This window comes from Anser cygnoides, chromosome 17 (assembly GCF_040182565.1).
Source record: "Anser cygnoides isolate HZ-2024a breed goose chromosome 17, Taihu_goose_T2T_genome, whole genome shotgun sequence".
NCBI lineage: Eukaryota > Metazoa > Chordata > Aves > Anseriformes > Anatidae > Anser > Anser cygnoides.
In genome coordinates, this window is record NC_089889.1 from 12,072,207 (window position 1) to 12,095,693 (window position 23,487).

The 23,487-nt window shown below is 46.2% G+C and overlaps 1 protein-coding gene across 3 annotated transcripts in view; it reads left to right on the forward strand.

Annotated features, from left to right (window-relative positions):
- The first annotated feature begins 3,048 nt into the window (after positions 1-3,048).
- The window catches only part of TAOK3 (TAO kinase 3), an 84,783-nt gene continuing 64,344 nt past the window's right edge, over positions 3,049-23,487 (forward strand). For 2 of the 3 annotated variants that reach the window (XM_066978907.1, XM_066978909.1), the window contains exons 1-2: positions 3,049-3,159; positions 3,370-3,439. The gene's annotated coding sequence lies outside the window, so the exon portion shown is untranslated. Of the gene's footprint in view, positions 3,160-3,285; positions 3,440-23,487 lie in introns of those variants that run through there. The other variant, XM_066978908.1, reaches the window with a different exon arrangement.

The following is a 23,487-nucleotide window of genomic DNA, read 5'->3' on the forward strand; positions in this document are numbered from 1 at the left end:
CAAAGGCCAGCACGGCACTGCAAGCACACACGCACCCAGGTGAAGCAGCTCCTCCACGCCGGCTTTCATAAAACTAACATCTAAACCCACCATGAATACCTTGCATTGGTCAGAGATGTTATTCTCCTGACTGGACATTGGTTTTAAATTTAAGGACCAAGAAGTGAGACTCGTATGCAGGAACCGCATCAAATACATGGCCACAGCCAGTTGGAAAAAGCCCCGCATTGGCATTTCAGGGAAAATGTGCCATTTGGCTCCTTCCTGAAACTGCATGCCACCTGGAAAGCACGGACCGGTTACTCTCACTGCCTCTAGCAGATCTGTACTAAACGCTTACCTGAACAGTTGTGAGGAACGTTTTGAGGAACAGTTCCTCAAACGCACGGCGTGTTGACTCACTGAGACACTACAAACACCTAACCAGGGAAAAGGAAATACAACAGAATACGTTTTATCTAAAGGCCTGCACTCCCAAATGCTGCAGTGCTTTTTAGAACCAGCTAAACCAGGCCACTGGCTGCCAAGAGGGGCACCAGGTCATACTGTTTGTTCTGAGACGAAGGGCAGGAACACAGCACGTGCACTTTGCTTTTCTGTATCTCATCCCGAAGAGCTGTTTGCACCGACTGACAATTTTTAACTTGGAACACCCATGCAAAGCATGCGTTATACCTTTTTACATAAGTAAATATTGCCTTTTACAAGAGATGAGGCTGAGACCCGGCTAAAAGTCAACACCAGTGAGAGCAGCTCCCGGATCTGTGTCCCATTTGAGGGCACCTGATGCAGAACATCAAGCCGCTCTCCATCCCCCTGCTGCCAGGGGCTTCCAGCAGTGTCAAGAGCAAGAGCAAAGCTCCCACAGTCTCCTTGATGGACGTAGCAGTAGCTGGGACTGTGTGTGGCCACAGGGCGAACAGGAACGGGTGCGGCAGCTGCTGCCACATCCTAGGGGCTGCATGGCTGGTTCTGTGCTTGGGCTGCTCAAATCGCTTTCCCAACATCACACAGTTGCAGACAGATCAGACCGGCTAAAAACCTTTCTTAGGACTAACCAACACTTCCCCAATTTCCTTTCTCTCTTCCACATGTCCACACAGTTCACCCATCAGCTCCCCAGCAAGCTTTGCTCACGCTGCTGCGGACAGCGGATGAGTAAATACGTTGCAAGTGTGGCTGAGCCAAGGCCGCCCTTCCAAGGTTAATTCATCCCGCGTTACACTGCCTCAGCACTTTCTGTTTGTCTGAAGCGGATCTATCCTTTAAGAGAAGACTGCCTTTCACACACCACACAAAGGGCAGGTGCATTTACTAATGCGAGGACACACAAGAATCCTTTGAACAGAAGGAGCTGTGTACGGTGAATGAGTAAGAAACTGGACAGAGTTGCTGATGCAAAATTTTTTTAGCTTATTCTGTGGTCAAAACTGGAATCTTGCTGCTTGCTCCCTCCGTACCAATTCCTCATGTTTAATATTAGCCTTCTGGAGACACCCTATACTGTCATCTCTCAGGCATTTAGTGGGAACCCAAGGGAGGAGGTTCAGCTTTAAGGAATGCCCTGTTTCCCTTACAAACACAGAAACTTAACTGTCTACGCCCCAAAGAGCTATCAGGGAAAGTTTAAGCTTCTTTGTCAAGCTGTTGTTCTTGGCTCACGTTTCCATCAAAGCTGTTTTCCTCATCACAACTCACTTATTGTTTCACATACATTCACTCAGTTTGAAGGCAGATTTCTGCATCCTGCTTTGTCAGCATCAGCTATTCATAGAGGAGCTGACGCAGAAGTCGCGCTCAGTGTGTTTTTCTTTCCGTTTGTAAGAAATGGAGAAAAAAGTCACAGAGCTGTAAACAGAGGGCATGGCAACCCATTTCTTGGGTGAGTTAGATGAGTGCAGCTACAAAACCTGTAATGTAGTGCCCTGGCCTGTGAGGAACAGGACATGGAATCATTAAGGTTGGAAAAGCCCTCCAAGATCATCTGGTCCAGCCATCCGCCTACTACAAATGTCACCCACCAAACCATGTCCCTAAGCACCACGTCCAACCTTTCCTTGAATGCCCCCAGGGACAGTGACTCCACCACCTCCCCGGGCAACCCATCCCAATGCCTGACTGCTCTTTCTGAGAAGAAATGTCTCCTCATTTCCAACCTGAACCTCCCCTGGCGCAACTTGAGGCCATTCTTGAGGCCACTAGTTACCTGTGAGAGGAGGCCGACCCCCAGTTCCCCACAGCTTCCTTTCAGGTAGTTGTAGAGAGCAATGAAGTCTCCCAAACCTCCTTTTCTGCAGTCTAAACAATTCCTTTTCCCTCAGCTGCTCCTCACAGGACTTGTGCTCCATTACGGGGGGTTGAGGCCTTATAGGGCTGTGAGAGGTCATGAAACTAAAGGTGCAGAAACTTGAAAGCCGGGTGTTTCAAGCCAAGGCTGTTGGTACAAAGCTGGTGAAGGGCCTGGAGCACAAGTCCTGTGAGGGGCGGCTGAGGGCACCGGGGGTGTTTGGTCTGGAGAAGAGGAGGCTCAGGGGAGACCTCATTGCTCTCTGCAACTGCCTGAAAGGAAGGGGTGGGGAGCTGGGGGTCGGCCTCTTCTGACAGGTAACCAGTTAGGACTGGAGGGAACGGCCTCAAGTTGTGCCAGGGGAGGTTGAGGTTGGAAATGGGGAGACATTTCTTCTCAGAAAGAGCAGTCAGGCGTTGGGACGGGTTGCCCAGGGAGGTGGCGGAGTCACCGTCCCTGGAGGTGTTCAGGGAAAGGTGGGACGTGGTGCTTGGGGACACGCTTTAGCAGGTGACATCGGTGGTAGAGGGGTGGTTGGACCAGATGAACCCAAAAGCCTTTTCCAACTTTAATAACTCTGTGACTCTCTGACCGGGGGTCGGCCTTTCGTAGCGCTAGGACAGACCCCGGCCCCACCAGCCCGCCCAGTCCCTCACCGACCCCCGCCAGCCCACCGCAGCCCGCCCCAATCGAGCCCCGACCCCTCCTCATCGCTGCCCCGGCTCCACCTCCTCCCCGTACCCCCCCGCCCCGAGCCGCCAGGCCGCGCAGCCGAGCGCCGAGCGAGCGGAGGCAGCCGCGCCCCGGGCGGCGGCGGGGCCGTGGCAGGAAGCGGCGGGGCCGGGCCGCCCCCCCCCGCAGGCCGGCACCGGGTGAGCGGCGGCGGGGCCCGGCCGCCGGGAGCCGCAGGGAACCGGGGAGGGGGGGTTCGGGGCGTCCCCGGGTCCCCCGGGAGGGAGAGGGGGGCGCCGGTTCCCTCCTCCCCCCTCCCCGTGAGGGTGGTCCCGGGGAGTTTTTCGGGGGGGGGGGGGCGGGGGGCGTTGTCGTGGCCGCGACATGGTCGTGACAGGGGTGTCTTGTAGGTGCCGGATGTCCTCGAGCAGCCCGTGGGCCCGCCTGGGAAGGAGGAAGGAGGAGGCCGGCAGGCAAGCGGTGAGCCCCCAGATTTCGTTCCGTGTCCCCCTGTCCCCGTGTCCCCTGCCCCCACGTCCCGTGTGTGTCCGCATCTCCCCCGTCCCATCTCCTGGACCACTTTTTCCCCCTCTCCCCCGTCCCCATCTCCCCCGTCCCCCTCTCCTGTCACTTTTCCATGTCCCCATCTCCTCCACCGCTTCATTTCCCCCTCTCCCTGTCACTTTTTTTCTTTTGCGTCCCCGTTTCCTCCACCGCTTCTTTTTCTCCGCAGACCCAGGGCTCGTTCCCGTCCCGTGCCGCCCGGCAGCGTGCAGGTGCGCCGGGCCCAACGCTGCCCGTGCTCCCCGCAGCCACGCCGTTGGGCTCCGCGGGCGAGCATGGTGCTGCGGGTGCGCCGGGGCAGCTGCCATGTTTGTTTGGAAACAGCCAGACAGGTGGTGCTGGTCGGGCCTCCTGCCCTGCACGGGCAGCAGGACTTACCCCAGCGGTGCCACGGACCCACGTCCAAACCCAAGAGGGTTTCGGGTCGCGTTGCCCACCTTGCGGGGTAGCGAGCTGGGCAGCAAGACGTCAGGGCGCAGGGTTGGGGGTCCGTGGGGGGCACACGCTCCTTATCTCGTCCGCAGGAGCTGTCAGGTAGCACGGTGTGATTAGGAGTTAACTGGGTAAGAGCTCAGCAGGGGTATGACACCCCACTGTCATTTACAGAACTCATATTTGGGGGCTCCAATCTGTTCCCCAAGGTCTGCTTACGTATTTTAAGCAAAGGGTTGATGTCCGTGAATTCTACAGTGCTTAAAATCACGTAGCTTATTTTACTCCTGGTTGTTACTTTAATGAATCAGGTAGAAGATACACTAGAGTACGTGGGTTGCTTTTCTGTCATGTAAGGGATTGTCGATAGAGAGAAATAATACTGTGCTTGCTCTTCTCTCTTTTTTTTTGTCTTCAAAACTGTATAATTTCTGGTAGCTGCCTAATTCTAAGTTCTCAAGGAGTATTGAGACAGTACAGGGAGTGTTTTAAATGTAAATACCTCTTCACAAACTTTAACGTTAACACGTACCTGACAACTTAATGCTTTCTGGACCTTCAATGAGGCTGCAACCTGTTCATAACTATCAATGTATGTTTTCTCAGGTTTTGTCAAATCAACATTTCTTATTTACCCAATAACGAGTCGTACATCTTATCATAGAGCTCATCAGATAACTTCCTCTAGCATCTGATTTGAGGGAGAACTTCAGCTAGGCCATTTCCATCTTTCCTACCCAACATGAGGGTTTGCAGATGGTGAACTCATTCTTTTGTGTGTGTGTTAGAGTGATTCCCTGTAGGTACTTCCCTCTCGATTTGTTACCTTTGTTAATTAAGTTTTAACCTTGCTAGTCAAAACTTTTTATGATGAGATATTTCTGCTTATGTGCGTTCTAAATATCGACCTTTTCTCAGCAGGCTTTCGTTGCTAAATTTATTTTTCATAGTGTGTCGCATGGTGAGGTGGTCTCTTAGCAGAACTGGCCTCTGTCTCTTCTGATTAATCAGCTGCCTTCCCTGGGAGAGAAAACCCTGTCAATTTGCAGCTAGTTTGGAGCCTGCTGGGCTAACACAGGCTCTTCAGGAACCCCCTGTGGCAGGGGAGGAGAAGCGTAGGGATGCCTGGGAAGTTCCCTGCACAAAGCAGGGGGATCGGGGGCTTGGAGCAGAAACACAGAATCCGGCACTTGCTCAGCTTTTTTAATAGCTGTGCTTTTACACAACAGGAAGAAAAAAGTAGTAAGCCAAAAAAGAGTGTTTTATTTTATGCTTATTATTTTCAAACTACTTCCTTATTTGAAGACCATTGATTCAACCAGAATGATTTGATTGCCTTTGGCTTGGTGCTGTGTAATAAACATTATGCAATTGCGTTGTGCCTGCTTGTTCGTTAGCTCTTCCAAGGGTAGCTCAGTGAGTTTTCCTGACGCTGTCTCGTTATCGTCCTCTGGAATCACTGTGGTAGGTTTGTTTTAATTTATCGGGTGAAGCTTTCTTTAGAAAGTACTGATCTGATTAATCTACAGCTCCTTAGGTATTTTGAGTGAAAAAAAGGGAAATCTGTTGCACTGCGTAACCTCTTTACCTAGTTCACAGGTAGCAGGCACTCGGACTTGCTCGTTTTGATCTGCTGTGGCTGTGTTACAGCACATGAAACTCGGCTGTATGGTGTGCGCTGCTTAAAATCATCACCGGTATTGCGTGGCAGGAGCTGTAATCTCCGCGAACCTCAGCTCCTAATTAATGAGGAGGAAAGTTGAAATAGAAATTAAAGTAAATTAATTGGGTGTGGTCGTCCATCTCCTGAGTTACTGAAGGATGTTGGAAATCCGAGCGCTCTCCTTGTTATTTGCAATACCGTGGCAGCTTCTGTTGAATTTTTGTGAAGCCCCAATTCCCAGCATTAAGGCATAATGCTTCTGACATGGTGTGTGCTTATAGTGTCAAACTATACGAGGGTCTTTATTTTTTACTACGTGTTTGTAAAGATCAGTAGCTTTTGCTCTCAGATTGAAAAAAAGACTACTGCTAGTATTTAAAAGAAATTGATGGAATTCAAATAGATTTTTGAATTATTTTGTCTTGGCTAAGCCTGTTCATGCTGAGGATGGCAAAAGAATGCGTTTGATTTGAGCAGTTTCGAATTTTTCATGTTTGTATACAGTCATCCTGGTGTTTGTGTTGCCTTACTAGACTTTCCCCTCGTGTAAGAAATTGTTAGTTTGATTTGTAGAGACGGGGAAATTTCAAATTTAATATAGGGAGCTTACAAAACAAGTTTGTCGGAGTTGTTAATGAAGTAAGCACTTATTCCCTTGAACAGGTAATAGCTTGATGTTGATGTAATTACTATTTTTTTTCCCCACCCTGAATATTAGGTCAAAATGGACTCTGGTTTATTTCAAATTTAATGAAACCAATAGTTATGTGGGAACGCGCAGTTGCATGCCTCGCTACTTAGCTACAGGAGGCTTTCAAATAAGGACATTCTCACAGTTTGTCTGGCGTATTAATTTCAATCAGTCTTTCTGAACGGTCATATAATTAGGCACAGCTGGATCATGGGGTTAATTGGGCAAAGTCAGAGAGCCCGTCTGAATCAGACGAGCTAATCTCCAGCAGCAGCACTTCCTCATGAGTAGTGAACTGGCCTGGAGTTGCACCCCCTTCTGCTGTTACTTGTTAATTGTGATACTGAGGGGAGACAGAGTAATTCCTCAAAAGAAGGGCAAAGGGTGACCTTGATGTGCTGTGATTTCAGACCTTCGTGGCTCTGCTTCAGTACAAGCAGCTTTTGTGCTGTTGGTTGTACTGTCTTTGGGAAGGGAGAGCAAGCTGTTTGTATTTAGTCTAAGAAATTGTCCCTGTAAGAGTGGAGACGTTAACCCCATGATCCCGGATAAATTCCAGTCTAGGAAACTCTGTGCTGCCTACCTACATTGGTTTGGTTTTTACTTTTCTTGCAAACTGCTCTCCAGCATTTCTGTGTGTGGCAGATGCTATGGCCCAGAGTAACTGTTTTTTAGCGCTGGGAGGAATGAATCTCATGTGTAGTGTGCGTGTTTTCGCGTATGTTAAACAGTTTGGGATGAAAGGTGTTATGACTACCAGATACTATCACCATTTTATGAGCAGGATGTCCTTATTAGATTGGAATTGATGAACGCTTGCCAAATTTTGTGCATGGTGAGTCTGCCTCTGTAGAGATGCAAATATTGTGCTCAGTTTCCACGTTAAACCTCTTTTCCCCTTCATTTCAAGTTAGTGATCTGACATTTTGTTGCAGAGATGCTGGCATAAAACTGAGCAGATTTATTTAGGGTGGCCCTTGCACATTTTAAGTGTTTAAGCCAGATTTACAAGAATATAGTCACTGATGATTCATGTTGAGATGATGTTTTTCTTCCTTGTAATGGAACATATGGGAGTACGTAGCATATGGTACCGCTGAAAAATGTTAGACGCAGAGCACTGATTTGATTTATTACACAGCAAAAAGTTTGGATTTTTAGTCTAACGCTGGGCAGAATGCTTTGTAAACAAGTCAGGCTGCCGGTTTGTATTGGATGCACTGAGTTGTAGTGGTAAATTTTCAAATAATTCCTTTAAATGAAAACAGCATTCTTACAAAACTTGGGTTTGTTGCTGTTGCACTGCAGCAAATGTATGAATTCAATGGGTGTCTCATTAAGAGAAGCAATTGTTTTTTGAGACTAAACCAGGCTTGAATTGTATTGCCTTGACAGTTCACCCAGCCTTCCAGCTGTCCAGGGGGTGTTTATCTTCTTACAGTTCAGTCTTGTTCTTTTGCACCTTAAAAACTGAAATGTTGTGTGTCTTATGTGGGGAGTAGAGGTGTTAAGAACATGTAAAGATATGGTTTTCTTCCTGTCGCAGTAGCCAAAGCATCTTCCTTCTGGTGTTCTTGGTTTTTGTTTGGTCTTCTCATGACTTAGGGAGGTTTGTTTTTTTCAGCACGGTGGGTGGTGGGAGTAAATGCACACTTTGATTCTTCCAGTGCACAAGGGAAAGTGAATGAAAGTGCAGATGGAGAGATCGTAAATTCCAGTCGTGCGTTTCCTGGTGCTCTCCTGCATTTCTTAACTATTCATCTTTCAGGTGATTATAATCTCTTCAGAGCAGGCAGCACTTCTGCTGTGGCTTTGTAGCTCTTACTACAGTGTTACTGGAGCTCACAGGTGCTGTAGTAATATAGATAATAATAATAGCTGGTCCTAAGAGTGCATTAAGCTTTTTCAAAAATGATTTGAGCAATAAACAGGAATTTTAGAATGTTGTTTGTGTTTATTTTTTTTTCCCAAAAGAAAAACTTAACACTAACTTACTTGTAAACATTGAAGTACTGGTTAAAACAGACATTATAGCAAATTTGTACTGCTTCTATTTCTTATGCATTTACTTATTTTGACTCGTTCAGAAGAAGTTTCAGTATGCTGTAACCATGAGGGGGGGAAGGTTTGACATCATTTAAAAACTGATCTTATTTAGTAAAAGGAAGTATTATCTATAGTTGAGGGAATTAACTAATGACCTCTTGTTACCATCGCCTTCAGGATCTTAGATCCTCCCTTTGCTTGCCTCATTCTTAGTCATAGATTGGAAAAGGAAAACAGGCTTTTTTCCCCTCCCAACTCTTAAGTAGTTTCTCAACTTCAGATGAACTGATCGGTGACCTAAACCATGTGCATAAACTCAAATCAAGAAAATATTCCCTCTTCGCTTGCAGAACATACTGCTTTTATTAAAACTTGCATAGCACATCGACTAACTCTGGTTCCCAGTTTTAACCTGTACGTAGAGTATTTTTAAAAAGCATTGCCTCAAATTTTAATTTGTAACATTTTTGATCTTAATGTTAGTTGGGGTTTCAATTTGAACTCTAAGCTTCTTTCAAAAGAGTGGGGGGAAAACATTTCTTGTCTGGGAAGTATGCGAGTGGCAGAGCAGATAAGATAATTGAGACCTAAATGTGAGCTGGGATGGAAACAGGCTCTGTTAAGAGTCAGGTCTCATCCGCTTTGCCACACTCAGGCGATGCTTTAATGCATACTAATGCAATGAGTTTTGTCATCCTGTGGAGAACTCAGTGAGTTTGGACTCTTCTGCTTTTGCATTAAGAGGGTTGAGCCTGTAGCTGAAGTGTTAGAGGCGTGTTTTCATTTTCTCAGAAATTTTGTGTTCACCTGCGTTGCAGACAGCCAACTAGGAGGGTTTTATGTTTCTCCTGCTTGTAACCACATTTTCCTCCTAAAGTGAGGAATAGAAACAAAAAACGTTCCAGCTTGTTGTTCTGTTTGGGCAGTTTTTTCTCATAATTGCTTGTGTGAATTTGTGTGTGGCTTTCTCGGTGACAGGATCCCCACAGGAGATGCCAAGCTTTTCATTTTTGTTTTTTTCCCATAGAGCAAGAGCTCCTGTTCTCGTGTGTTCAGGGCTTGACGGTGGCCCAGGTGGGTAGGAGGTGGTAGTTACCTAAATTTAGGAAAAATGAGTAACTACTGGAATTATTTTGTTTGTCTTACAACACAATGTCTTATTTTTACTTTAATTTAACTCTGCTTCTGCAATTTTCGACTTGGTATTTCAGGGTTGTTTTCCCCAAAAGTACTCAATTCCAAATCAGGTTAGACTTGTATGGAAGCAGTGTTTAGAGGCTTTTTTTGTTGCAGAATCATGACTGGGCTTAGTATCGTGCTGTGAGAAATACAGTCTAGGAATCAGACCTGCTGCGGGTGATAGAAGCTGTAGTCCAGAAAAGGCCGTTACTCTTTGTAGTGTTGTATTAATGCAAGAAGTGGATGTGTGATATACAGTAGGAGCAGTTCAAATCCTAAAGGCTGACCAAATATTACCTCAGATGGGTGCTCCAAATTTCAGGTGCTGTCATCCATTTCCCGTTCGGGGTTCACAGGTGTGCGCTGAGGTGAGGTTTCTGTCAGGCATCGATTCCTTGGCGCCTCAGAGTACAGCAGGAAGAAAGTTGCTGGCTAAAGCTTGTTTGTTGTCCCTTTTTCCTGTCCACAGGGCGGTTTTGGAAGAACACATTATATTTTTCAGCAGTTTTATTGCTTGGTGATGTGCTGAGCCCAAGCCAGGTGGAGGTGGCCGTATGAGAGCGATGTCCAACGTGCCGGGAGTTGGAGGGACTGGGCCCAGGTCTGCGCCAGCCGGTCCGTGCCTGTGCAGCTCTGCTGGTGTTTAAGGTCAACTGCCTGCAAATCTTTTAGGAAGGCTTGTATTCAAATGCTATTTATAAGACCAGACTAATTTCTTTCTTCTTAATGATGGCCTTTTCGCTGATGACAGGGCTGGAATCCGGAAGGTCTGGATTCTGAATGCCACTCGTCAGCTGTGTATCCACAGGGAAGTCGTTTGCTAGATTTCTGCCTCTGTTTTTTTATCTGTATTTAAATGGAGGGAAAAAAAAAAAAAAGATTGACTAATACTTGCCCCACAAGGCTGTGAGAGCGCAGTCAGTAGCCTCATGCTGTGAGATCTCTGGAAAACGCTGCAGGAATGTGCAAGGGGCTTATTATGGCTAAAGCCCTCGCGAGGAGAGAACTGGTTCCACCTGGGTTATTGTCAGACCATTCATTAAGGAGCCTTAATAGCCGAAGCGATGATAGTAGCTGCTCCTGGCTTCACCCTCAATTACCCTGGGTAGGCGCAGGCTGCTGCAACACCAGAGTGCTGCGGTGGTTTGGAGCAGGACCGAAGCGCACACATTTGTGTTCGAGTCCGCCCTGAGCTCTTCATTTCTGTTTCACGGCTGGATTTGCATGCAGGTCAGGCTGTAGCCTAAGCGAATTTTGGCAGCCTGACATAGCAATGATTGCTTATTCTGCCACTAGTGAGCCCTTAGTGCCTTCTTGCCAAAAGAAGTCCTATATATTCAGCTGAAACTTAGCTTAGTATCTGCCTAACTCTTAAGTTGCAGCATTTTCACTATGTAAATTGAACAAAACATAGAAATATCAGGCAACAGAACTCTTAGTAATCAATATTAAAAGTTGTAAAGCAAATATAAAAACCTCTTAAGATTTTGCAACCTTCAGGCTCAGGTTGTATTTTGACAACCTGTGACACTTTTGTATGGATGATCCCATTGTAGCTTTTAATTTATTTGATAGACTGCTTATAAAATATCTGCCAGGATCTTACCCCTTCTGGCAAGCATTGTAATAAGCAACTATGCAGGAGAAGGAGAAAACCTATTTTAGGAAAGACCAGTTACCCTTTTTTTTTTTTCCCAAAATGAAATCATCTTGTCAGCTATTAACAATTGTATCTTATTAAAATTTAATAACTTTCTAAAAATTCAATAGCGCCATAGTCTTGAAGGCAAGAAAGTTGAGGCCTAAATCCAGCCTTATTTGTGTTTGTCTTCGGGGCTTCATCTCTTCACGATTATGTATGTAAACTGTTTTCTGTGACTTTACAGACTTGAAACGTATTGATTAAAATATGAAGTCAGGTTCCTACTGAAACACAAGGCTCCAGGAGCTAAGGATCCAGATTTGGGGAGCATCAAACTGTGAATTTTAAACAGTGAGACTGCAAATTAATATGGATTTCAAGCCACCCTCAGTGCTGATGAAAAACCAGCTGTTGCTGCAGCCTCTCCTTTCTCCCATTGAGTTCTGTTGGCACAAACGTGGTGTTAGGAGCTTGATGTGGATCAAGAAGCTGCTGCCACCATGGGATGACCGTGCTGTGCAGCAGGTCCTGGTCCTGGGCATGGAGAGAAGACAGGGCTGGAAGGCTGAAACTTGCCCTGCTGCAGGGGCAGTGCTGCAGAATTGGGCTGGCAGTGATCTCTTGAAAAGCAAACAAACAAAAAGCCCCATACCACTGTTCAGTTTGACTTGCTGAGTAAATTGGGCAGTTTCGCTTTCCGTTTCTTGTGCTGCAAAGTGCACTGGAAGACTTGAGTCAGAAATCGCTCGCCTTCCTTTTGCTCGTGCTTTACCTCGTTTTCTGGAGCTTTTTCTACGGAAGACCAAGTTTGGAGGTTTACATATTACTTGAATCTGCATTTTTAGAAAGGATTTTATGCTCGGATTTTGAATATAAACAAGGAGAGGCTCTCTTGAGAGTCTGATGTGTTACGTTGTGTGTTAGTTGTTTATTGCTTTATAGCCAACATAGAAAAATATCCCTGCTGTAAAAAGTAGGGGAAGACCACAGCAGAATGCTTGTCTCGTGAGCGCTGGCAATGGTGACTGGAAGGTGATGACAAGAAAGCAAATGGGTGTTGCCAAACACAGTTTTATTTCATGCTTCAGGGATACGATGGCTTTCTAAAATGTTGGGGCCTGACACGATGTCATGAAAATTGTGTGACAGGTGAAGTTATTTCTAAATATTCAGCCCTACATGTTCTTGAAGGGTGAGAATTACTTGGAATGCACAACCAACAGCCTAAAATTAGGAAAGGAAGCACCAATACATATTAATTTTCTTCAGATAGACCGTTTGTTTTATTTATACAAATGAGGACAGTTTCCTTGCTGTTTTTCCTTTATTTTAGGCAGATGCTTAGTAAGCAGTACAGCACAACAGAAACCTTTCTGAGCACTGCTCGGCCCGCCTGGCTCTCGGAGCCTTCCAGGGAACTTGCGGCGGCTGCGTGCAGTGTGAAACCTCTCCTCTGAAGGCTGCTGGGCTCCTGGAGGCAGGGCCTCCCTTCCACAGGGCGTTTGCAGCTGTTGTCAGTGAAGCTGTGGGTGAGTCTCGAGGGTGCATAGAGAGGAAGTGGAAGAACTTTCGTATTTATGATCTCTGTCTTCCCAGTTGCCTTAAACAAAAAAGATGGCTTAATTCACGTTGCTGTTTGTAAATTAAGGACTCCTGCAAAATTGGGTTGAAGGCCAAGCATCTGGATGAATCTCCCTCGAGATTTTTGTGTTCCTGCACCTGAAAAGCCGTGTAGGAGCTGGTGGGATGGTGAGCATGTAGTTATTGTTCTCGACTTGTCTGCCTGGCAGAAGGAACTTCCTAGTGCTGACTGCTAACGTCACCCAGCCGCAAGCGTTTGCTGGTGCTGTTAGTCCACAGCAGGGATGTGGGGCTGAATCTACCCCCCCACCCAGGATAATTTAAGAAAACTGTTGCAAAGCTCACACCGAGTTGGTTTAAAATAAAACAAAATAGGTATTTAAACCCAGGCTTTGCCCTTGGGTGGTTATTTCGAGGCTGATGAATGGCGTTCAGCCACGTGTGGGTGCTGAGCTCTGTCACACAGAGCCGCCCCTGGTCCGAGGCGGGCTGTAGGGTCTGCGTGTCGGTGTCAGGGTACCGGGTCAGTAGCTGTTACAGGTGAGTTCTTCTGTCTCCTCTTCTCAGGGGGTAAGCTGCACAACGTGGAGGGATTTTTCTGTTCATAAAGGTGTATGCGCTGCATCTTTGTTGAGAGGGCAGAGGAGCGTGTTGCCTTTTTGCCAGAAGTTGGCAAAGATTTTGGAGAGCTTTTACTGGTTATCTTTTACTATACTTTTACTGGGCTATCTAAGACCTCCTTTTGAGAGTGGCGTGTCTCCTGCACAACTGAATTTTACTTTTGCATTATCCTAGGTTTATTCTGGTTTTTCACTCCCTCGCTTGCTATCCTCCCTCTTCATGATTTATGAACAAAATGGGAAGACCAAATACATGTAAAACGTGCTCTTGAAAAGGTTCCATGTTCAGGAGTGTTTGATCCCTGTATTGGCAGAGCAGCAAGCTAAATGAATGAGCTTTGGTTATTTTCTCTTTTGTTGTTTTTTTAATGAGACATCCAAGGGGAGGGAGCAAGCCTCAGAAATTAAAACTGCTTTTCTGTTCTGTGACCAGTCAAAATATTCTGGAATTAAAAGCAATACTGGAGTAAATTGATTTTTGAACCATTTGTACGAAGAGCTTATTTTATGTAATTACTGGGGCGTAACTTTAAATTCTGGGCAGGACTTTGTGGCTTGGTAGCATCCAGTTCAGCTTCTGATGTTGCAATGAAGAAGGAAGTGAGCGTGTGTGTGCCAGGGGAGGGGGAGAACGAAGCACTTCTGCCTAGCCACATAAGGTGGGAATTGCAGCTGGCTGGTTATTTTTAGCTGCTGGCTATCTCATTGTGAATGTGAATCTCTTTATCAGACTGTTTGGTAAATGAAGCTCTCGGTTTGTTGTTTTGGAGATTTTTTTTTTTTATAGCAAAATGCACTAAGCCAATGACTTCTTCGCCCCAGTTTTATTCATTAGACCTTTAAGTCTTTATAAACCTCCAATGCTGCAGGACTGGGTGCGATGCACTTTGCAAATATTTCTATCTGTTGGTGATTTTTTGCAGTTGTACATCTGTAGCTAAAGGACACGAGCACAGTAGGGGCTGCGAGGAAAGATGAGACCTTACAGATCAGCCTCTGTAGTTGGAAAAACACAGAAGCTTCATTGAAGGAAAAAAGTAAAAATAGTGGATCTGATTTTGCTTCCTTCTTGCAACAACATGCAACAGTGTGGTTGCAAGGACTTTTTCATGGGGAGGAAGGAAAGCAGAAGATACCATCAGTTTCCATCGGTGTATTTTCCAGTCACTCGCTGTGGTAGTGATTCTTTTTGGTTGCTCATCCTGGCCTGAAAAAAGACATGGGATGTTTCCATTTTAGGCTGTTCAGCGTAATGTATGAATAAATTCACCCTTCCTATGTTGCTTTTGCCACAGTGGGGGAGCTTTCCTGCCCGGGATCAGTCTGTTTGACCGTACTGGCCTAAAATATCTGCCCTCCGAAAACTGTGTGCTGTCAGAACACAGGTGGAAGATGATGTTCTAACCACTTTGTTTCAGGGTTGCTGGTCTTAAAATGCCTTGGTAAAAATACCAAGTTCTCTGAACAAGGGGGATGCTAGGATCCTGGCTGGCCCTTGGTCTGCAGCTAGGCTGCTACCAGCAGGGATCGTGCTGCTGCCCTCCGTGAGGAACAGCTGTGAGACCACCAGCTCCCATCACAAAGGCTAATAAGCGTCATTTGCACTGCCTCTATCTGCTGCCCTGTCACAACCGCTACAAAACAGCCACAGTCAGAAGAGATGAGAAGCTTTCTGCGTGCAGGGAGGGTATCCTGCAACCATTTTGGAAGCGGAGGAGCAGAGGTAGTGATGGCTCCCGGTAACCTTTAGTACACAGCGTGGTGCTGACATGACGGGAGAATGCTGCCCTGTTGGGGCACCAAGTAGTCTCTGTCGCCATTTGCTTTCAAACCACGTGTTCTGAAATGATTTTTGTACAGCTTTAAACTGTCTCATGCTGACTCAGATTGGCTGGGAATGTCTGAAGGCTTCTAATCAGAGCACGGTTTCCTCTGTCAACAGAATGGGTGTATCCTGGGTATGAGTTTTGCCCTCTGTTACAACAACATCTCCTTTCATGTTGATCTTGAAGGATCTGCTGCTCTTGCTATCTTTTTCTCTTCCGTCAAGACCAGCTCATTCACTGAGCTCATGGTAGTGCCCTGGCTACCTGTTTGTGATGGTTCTTTCACTTCTTTTTTGCTTAAGAAGCAGCGTTGAGATCTATGGTGTCTGAGTAAGAAAGGCAAATGGTAAATGCTTTTAGTTTTTGGTTGCATAAGTCAACTCTGAATGGAAGTACAGGAGGTAAATGACATTTCTGGGAAGTAAAGGCAGAGGTGTACGTATAATGGTGGCTAAACTCCTTGTAGCTTTTCTGGAACCTTTGTATAGTAATCAGGGCACTGTTTTCAGCTTTAATGTTTTATCCTCCCTCCTAAATTACGTGCCAAATGATGCATTTACGGAATTGAATCAAGAAACGTCTGGTGATTCAAATGGAAATCTTAAATCCACGTTTGCTGGAGTGTGTCGCTATAGCAGGTAATCCGAAGCTCTGCTGTTTGTGTTGGGACTAACTTAAACACACATCCCAAACCCCCAAAACTTCCAAGGACAACTGCATGCCAGAAAACAAATAGGATTTTGCTGTGGATTATATTTTAATAGTTTCTGAGCATCAGAACGCTGCTGGCTTGCAATTAATTTTAGTCGTTATGTTTCGATTGGCTGTCAAAAATGTGCTTGGATTGAATTTGGTGCAGCGCTCTGTGCTGGTCGTCCTGCTCCTTGCCCTTACAGCGCGTGTGCTCCCTGTCCCCGTTGGGGAAGGTAGGATGGCCCTGTGAAGGACTCTGGTTTCTGCGTAGCCTTTAACATCCGTCAGGTTTGCTTAGCAGCGGACCCGTTGCTCTTTGAGATCCACAGGGCGTTTTGTGTTTGTTTTGGCTGTTGGCTTATCGCGCGCTCTCAGTAAGGCCGGCCTCTTCTGGCGGTGGCAGATAGAGGCGTTGGGATGCTCTCAGCGCGGGTGCTCGGAGGGCTGCGCTTGGGCCCTTTTGCCTTTGGGTTGAACCCGTGACTGAAAGGGCTGCAGACTTGCTGCAATGGTAGAAATGAAATAAATGGTTAAATATCTGAATGGCTCGGACACGAAACAGGCTTACTGCTTGTACTTCCCTTAGTGCTTTGAGGGTATTGGCCCATCGCTGATGACAAAATGCTCCAGGGGTTCGGCTCTCGTGTAGAGGTGGGGCTTCCTCTGCTCGGCTCGTGCATTAACTTTAAGCTTGATCCTGCCTATTTCACGCTCTGCTGGCATAAAAACTTCACTGGTTGTATTTACAGTGTAGTAGCTGGTTAGCAGGTGTGCACGTGGCAGGCTGTGGGATAACTGCCTGCGGGGCTGTTCTTTACGTGCCGTGGAAGTGGTCTGGTCTCCCTGAGTGGCACTGAGATACCAGAAATGTACGTGGGATGGTTTTGAAACAATGGTTTAAAAAGTCAGCGCTTGTTCTCAGCTGTTGACCAGAGGAGTGGATGATGCACAGTGCTGAGAGCTGGTGGGCTTTAAAGCCAAAGATTTATGCAAGTTACTTTTTTAAGAATCACTTTGTTTGTGTTCTGCATGTGTATAGCAGCATTGTTAAATCACACTCTGTGTAAAAGACCAGCTTAAATCTGCGTATTGATCCAACACCAGCACAGGTATCTTTGGATCCTCCTTTCATCCACAGCAGGTAAATGTAGAGCTGCAATATGAGATTCCTAACGCCCGTTAGAAATTCAGCGATTTAGCCTGGACTTACGGGTGCTCTGTGCCGTATGGAGAACAGCTGAGCCCTTACTGCATCCTGTAAGGGCACCTCAGGAATGCTGTGCCCTGAGAACACTGCCGATTGAAAATTGAGGCTACCAGGGCATTGCACGTATCCTGCAGACGTTCTCCAGGTGGAACTCGTGGTGGTGCCTGGCATCACGTGCCCAGCAGTCCTTGATGCTTGGAGATGCTTCTGAGTCCTAAACCTTGTCAGTTCTGGAAAATCAGTTCTCTTCTAAGTGAGGGGAACACGGGTGGTGTACTCCTCTCTGTGAAAGGAGCTAAGCTACTTACAAGACCAGCTTTATTCTTTCTAAAGAGGAAACTAAGGTATTGTTGCAGGCAGACTTCACATAATACATATAGATAATTGTGTTTCCATGATGCACACTTCTTGTGTTAGCACAGTTTTTATGCACCGTTGTCACTTTACTAGAAAGGTGAAACACAGACACGTGATGGCCTTCTTGCTGAGTGTGTTTCCTGTAACAGCTACCTGCTCGCTTTTCTTCAGGCTCCCAGAAATCTGTTTAACAAATCTGTATTTTTTTCTGTTTTTTCCTGTAGTGTAACTTAAAATGTGCTAGGGCAGACTTTTTGCCTTGGTGTGCCCAGGCTGCTGCTCCCTTCCCCATCCAATGCACTATCCCGTTGCTTCAGAGAATTTGGATTTGCGTTTTCGGAAAGCAGGAGGGACCTGGGATTTGAGTGGATTTACAGAGGTAGCAGTGTTATAATATTCAGATTTTGTATCTTCATCTCACCTATGGTAATACTGACTGCAGCTAGAAAGAAGACATTGGGTATATTGATGTCCTGTGCTGACACTTCTTTGATCTGCGTTGGGATTGAATGAATGCTGCTCTGCACGTGACACCTGGAGGAAGCGCTGCTGTAATTGACGTCTCTGTCAGAACTGAAACCAGCCGTGGGTCACTGCGGTGCAGGTCTGTGCCTTTGCTGCCACCAGTTGTAGTGGTCTGGCACAAACCCCTCATTTACTGAAAAGGTTTGGAGGGGACTCCAGCTGCTTTAAATCAAGCGATATCTGAAAATCCCCTGATCAGAGATCTTTTAAGGAAAATGCAACAGCTAAAGAAAGTCACGTTAGGTGGCATCTGGTGCTGGCAAGGGGGTTCTGTGGGTACGGAGGGAAGGCACGTGTGTTGCAGGCAGCTCTGCCACCATAGACAGCGTTTACTTGTGTTGATTTCAGAATAAGCAGCTTTTATAATGGAGTGCAAGTTTCTAGTTACTGTTTTGAACTTGCTCTTATACTTAGCATTGCTGCGCTGCTGCTGGCCTAATTAAGCACTCGTCAACAGCCAAGCACTGTTAGTACTTATCTTTGTCCTTGTTGATGTGCTACTGCTGATTTATGACATCAGCATTAAAAACCATCCAGCTGTAGGGCTGCGTTTAGCTAAGCTATTTAGAAATGTGCATTTTTAGCTCCTGCTCAGAAAGGTTCATAGATGATACAAGTACTGCAGGTAATGAGGGAGGGGAAATATGTTCCCATCTTACAGAGAGCATCCTGGCTTGGGAGAGCTAACCACTGTGCCGTGGCCATACAGGGTGCACGTGTGAGCCCGGAAATTAATTCTGGGTAAACCCATCTTGTCTTCTGTAAGCAGCCGTCCTTCCGTCTAGTTCAGCTGGATGGGTTGGGGCGTCGCTGGATTTCCTTGATGGTGGTGGATGTAAATAAACACAACTTCCCTCCATTGACAGGTGAGGATGTAACTTTGAGGTGCTCAAAAGTGAGGTGGAATTTCTCCTTTGTCCTACTGGATTTTTATCGGAGTCCTGGTAACTCAAGAAGGCTATCTTGTACTCTCTGAAGGTGAGACTACCACAGCTCGGTAATTAGAGCAGCCCAAGGGCTCATCTGGAAGTGTTATTAGTTTGCTCCTTGCGCACAAATGTTTGAGTTCTCATTATCAGATTAGAAGACAACCAAAAATGTATCTTAGCTTGACGTACGCAACCAGTGCTCCGAGAGTGCATGAACCCTCGTGGAAGTCTGATGGCCTCCCTGCTTCCTCGCAGCTGTACAACTGCTTTGTTCCTTGCAGCTGTGGAATTGACCACAGAGCGAAAATGTTGTAATGGTCACAACCATACAAAATAACTCCACGAAAGTTTGACTTGGTCTTGAATTCATGGCTAGCAAAGGACTTGTCTGCTTAGTATCTGTGAGTCAAAATTAATTCTCCATTGATGGTGAAGTTGCATTCCTTCGTTAGAAGGTCATCCAGTAATTTGAGCTTCTAAAACCTGCACGATTCTGACTGACAGGTCTCAGACCTGGAACCCAGGTGAACTTAGGTTTTGTGCATCGCAACCCTCGTTCCGTAGAAACGTGTGAGGTGGTGACGGTCTGTTAGGGAAGTAAGGGAGGTGAGCGTACCCGGGGCGCTTTTAAGCTGAGAGCAGATGGGGGCTTGTTCCCGAGGCCAGCCTGGAGGCAGCTGCTGCTCTAAATTTGTCCTCGGAGAGGTTTTCGGGGTCCTGTTGGGCATCGGCGGGGAGGAAAAGGATGGTGCCTGCGGTGTGAGGGATCTCGCTGTCAGATGTGAAGTGCCACCAGGATGCTCTGCAGGCCGGGGAGGGCAAGGAGGGTGTATGGAAAATGAGGCGTTTCCAGTGTAGTACTTGGGAGAAATCGGAAGGTGAAAGGGCGTTTGGTCTGTCCTGGCTTCATGTAAGCGTGGAGCTGGGGGTGGTGAGCTGAGATTATTCAAAGTTTGGGGAGGGACAGGCTTGGCAGGAGATTATACAATTAATAATGCAACACTTGACACAAGCAAGTGCTGTGGGGCATTGAAGTTCTGCTGGACATTTACTTTCCTCCCTCAGAATGTCCACAAATTAATTTATTTAAATGAGTTTCTTTCTTCCAGTCTCTTCTGTCCTTAATGTATTGTGCCAAAATTTATGCTGCACGCAAACTAAACTCGACAAATATTTTCGCAAAGTAATTTTTCTAATTGTAATCTCCTATTAAATCTGCAGCATGTCAAATATAACGTGCGTTTATTGATAGAAGATACTTCTGGTGATTGGCGTGGGTGTGTGCGCACTGGGATCGCTGCTCCGGTCCTTGGCTGCCTAACTGCTTCCTAGAAAAGAGGGGGGAATTTCTGACCGTGACTCACGGTGGAAGCAGCAGATGCTACCTGCTCTCAGACTGATTCTGGCAGTTCCCGGAGCCTCCGTAAATTGAGTGGTGGGGACTCAAAGGTATCTTGGGGGTGATGTTAACGATTACACACCGTTACTGTTTGCCTCTTTTAAATGAGGATCCTTACATGAAATCTCTGTGGAAGTTGCTTTGTCCCGTTTCTGATCATTAGCACTACTCTGGAAGCGTGTTTCTGCTCTGAGGTTTCATTTTCGCCCTGCTGTCACCACGGAGTGGCTCCAGTTGTAGTCCTCACTAGGTCTGAGAAACCTTCCCCATCTCTTTTTCCTAATTTTCAATTTTGAAACTGTATTCAGCTTTTGGTTTCTTCCCAAATACATATAAAAACTTGCCTGAAGAAGTATAATCTCTTGGCTAAGGTATGGAATTGGATTCTTTCGTAGTTTTGCTGCTGGTATCCCCTTAGGTTCACGATGCCTTGGATACTGAATCCGCAAAATAGGGCTATTAATATGTAGATGAGGCACCAAGAGCTAAAACAGTGCTGGAGACTTTCAGAAACCGCTAATTCCTTCATTTATTCATAAAGCAGGCAGCGTAACTCTTAAAAATTTGATCAGATGCCAGTTCCTTCAGTAGCCACTCCATTCAGGAACCTTTTTATAGCTGTGCTAACATCTCTGAAGACTGTTGGGCTTAATTAATGTTTAAGGCTCTCAAACAGAACATGTCGTAAAAAGGGAAGCTTTCTGAAGCTGGCAGAGGGAGGCAGGCAGGAGTTTTGCTTCAGCGAGTAGGGAGGAAAAGGGCACGCAAGTGTTTGAGTTGGGTAACTTTGTGTCTGTTCTCTCTCTTTAAAAATATCCCGTTGATTGGGCTTTTTAGAGACGGACCGTGCTCAGCACGCTGAATTGGCAGGCGTGTGCGTAGAGCCCTTCACGTGAACTTCCTTGTCAATGCTTAAAAACAATTCCAGTACAAAAAAGAAAGGAACGGCATTGTTAAGTGTAAACCCCTCCAAAAAAAGTGCGTTTCTGTGGTGTGCGTCTGGATAAGCTCGGTAAAGTCATCGCGAAAATGTTCCCCATCAGGCACAAGGGTTACATTTCTCACCTACAAATCCAAACAGGATTTTCATTCTCTCCAAAGGTGAAGTGCAGAGAACCGTTTTCTGGGAAAACGAGCATCTTTCTTGTGCATAAGCCTGTTATGCAGCCTAAAATGAGTGTTTTCTCATCAACACTGACCTCTGCCTGCACAGATAAGTGCCTTCAGCGCAACTCAGACCACCGTCAGGTGGCACAAAACCTGTGCCTGGTGGGCACATTCAGTGCTTCTGCTGCTGTGGTAAGGTTGTGTGATATTCTTCATCAGTAGATGGCTTTCATGTATTGCAAACATGCTTAACAGATGTATGTTAAAACCAAAAAAGCCATAAACCCCTCCTGTCCCTGCTGATCCTCCCCAGCATGGACTTTCTTCCCCAAAGTCTGAATTATTAATGGTAAAATGGTAAGCGGAAGGGACCCTGTAATAACAAGGTAGGAAAGGTTGCCTAAGTGATTGCAAAAATCTCCCAGGGTGGAAGAGATTGGATTGTTTCTGAAGATTTATCGTGGTCTTGTGAAGGATGTGCTTTGGTGGATGTCTTAGAAGATCTCTGCATCTCAAATAGCTGAAATCAGACTAAGTTATCCATAACTTAGGTTAAGGTCTGGCTTGGTGGGTCATTATTAGGTTATGTGAACAGAGAGCCAAATGAAAAGTGGTAAAATAGCAGCTTTTAATCAGCGCTCATGATAGGAAAATGACTTCGCTCTGTCTTAGTAGAAAGCAGAACTGGAACAGACTGACAGCAATGAATGACTTTTTCTGATTTAAGTCCAACAACGTTGCCTGCAGGGGAAAATACTTCTGGCAGAGGAGATGCTAGTGATGAAAGCTTTACTGGAGCAGTTAAGCTTTAGATAAAAACCTCATGTATTATTTAATCTCCATTTAGGCTTTTTTTTGCCTGGTTAAAAAGGTAACAAGTAGGGTATCAAGATCGTATCAATGAATGAGCTTTAGATGCTTTATTCAGCGAAAAGACCATCTTGGTTTCCTAGAGAAGTTTAATGCCTTAATGGCAGGAGATTTAAGATTGCTCTGATACTGAGGTTACACTGCAGCCTTCACAAATTGCTTTGTGTGCTGCTGCTGCCAAGCCAGGGTTTGCAGAAAAGCGTAGTGGAGGATTTCTGAGTAGAAAATGGGGGGTTCAGTTGAAATCAAGCTCTTTAGTGTAGAGGTATGTAACAATGCCCAGCCGTGTCTGGTGGTCTTGGTCTCTTCTAGTTCCCCTCCCAAAGAAAGCCTTGTTACAGCAGAGGATATGAACAAGTGTGTAACTGAGGCCCTGCGCACACAGTAATGCTAACTTGCAGCGATTCCGTCTAAATATCCAAATCATCCAAATAAACAAAGCTTTAAGTGGTCAAGCGGTGCCTGGACGTGCCTCTTGAAACCCCTAAGCCGCAGCTACTCCCCCTGCTGCCCTTTAACACACGAGGACGGCAGGGCTCGATCTGGTGGTCTGCGGGCTTGGGGACCTTGCTGTGTGCCCTTACCGAGAGAGGAGGAACCTGGCATGCTGCAGCGAGGCTCTGCGATGCAAGTGGTAAGATTTCAAGCATTCGAGGTTTCGATTTCGAGGTTTTAGCATTGACGATGGTCACAGGCAACTGTTTGCTGGGGGTGACCAGTAAGGACCAGTACTGAGCTGCAGCCTCGTGGACTGCAGCATCTGTGGGCTGTTGGGTCACACGCCATGCCCTCGCTCCATATTTTGAGGTATTTTGGCGTATTATCCATAGTGACCGAACTTCAGGGAGGGAGTAACTGTTACTCCCGGAGTATCCTCGCAATAAGCTGGACAATTCCAAGGAGCTTCAGAAGGAACTTGTGTGCTGGATGAAAACAAAACTGTGGAAGGAAAAAGTAGTTTTTCCTTTTCTTGAGTAAGTAAAAGATGTCACCCCAGGAATTTATCACAGAAATGAGGAAAAAGACTCTGGACCTATTTCCTGTCTTCAGCTATTGGTCACTGTCGGTGTTGTTCACTGAAGTAAGGTGAAACAGTTGCAGTATTTGGCAAGGATCGCTTCTTATCAGGAGCAATAAATACCTCGGGCAGTCCCAGGTTGCTTGAGGACTGAGGTGGAAGTGTTCTCTGTCTTCCAC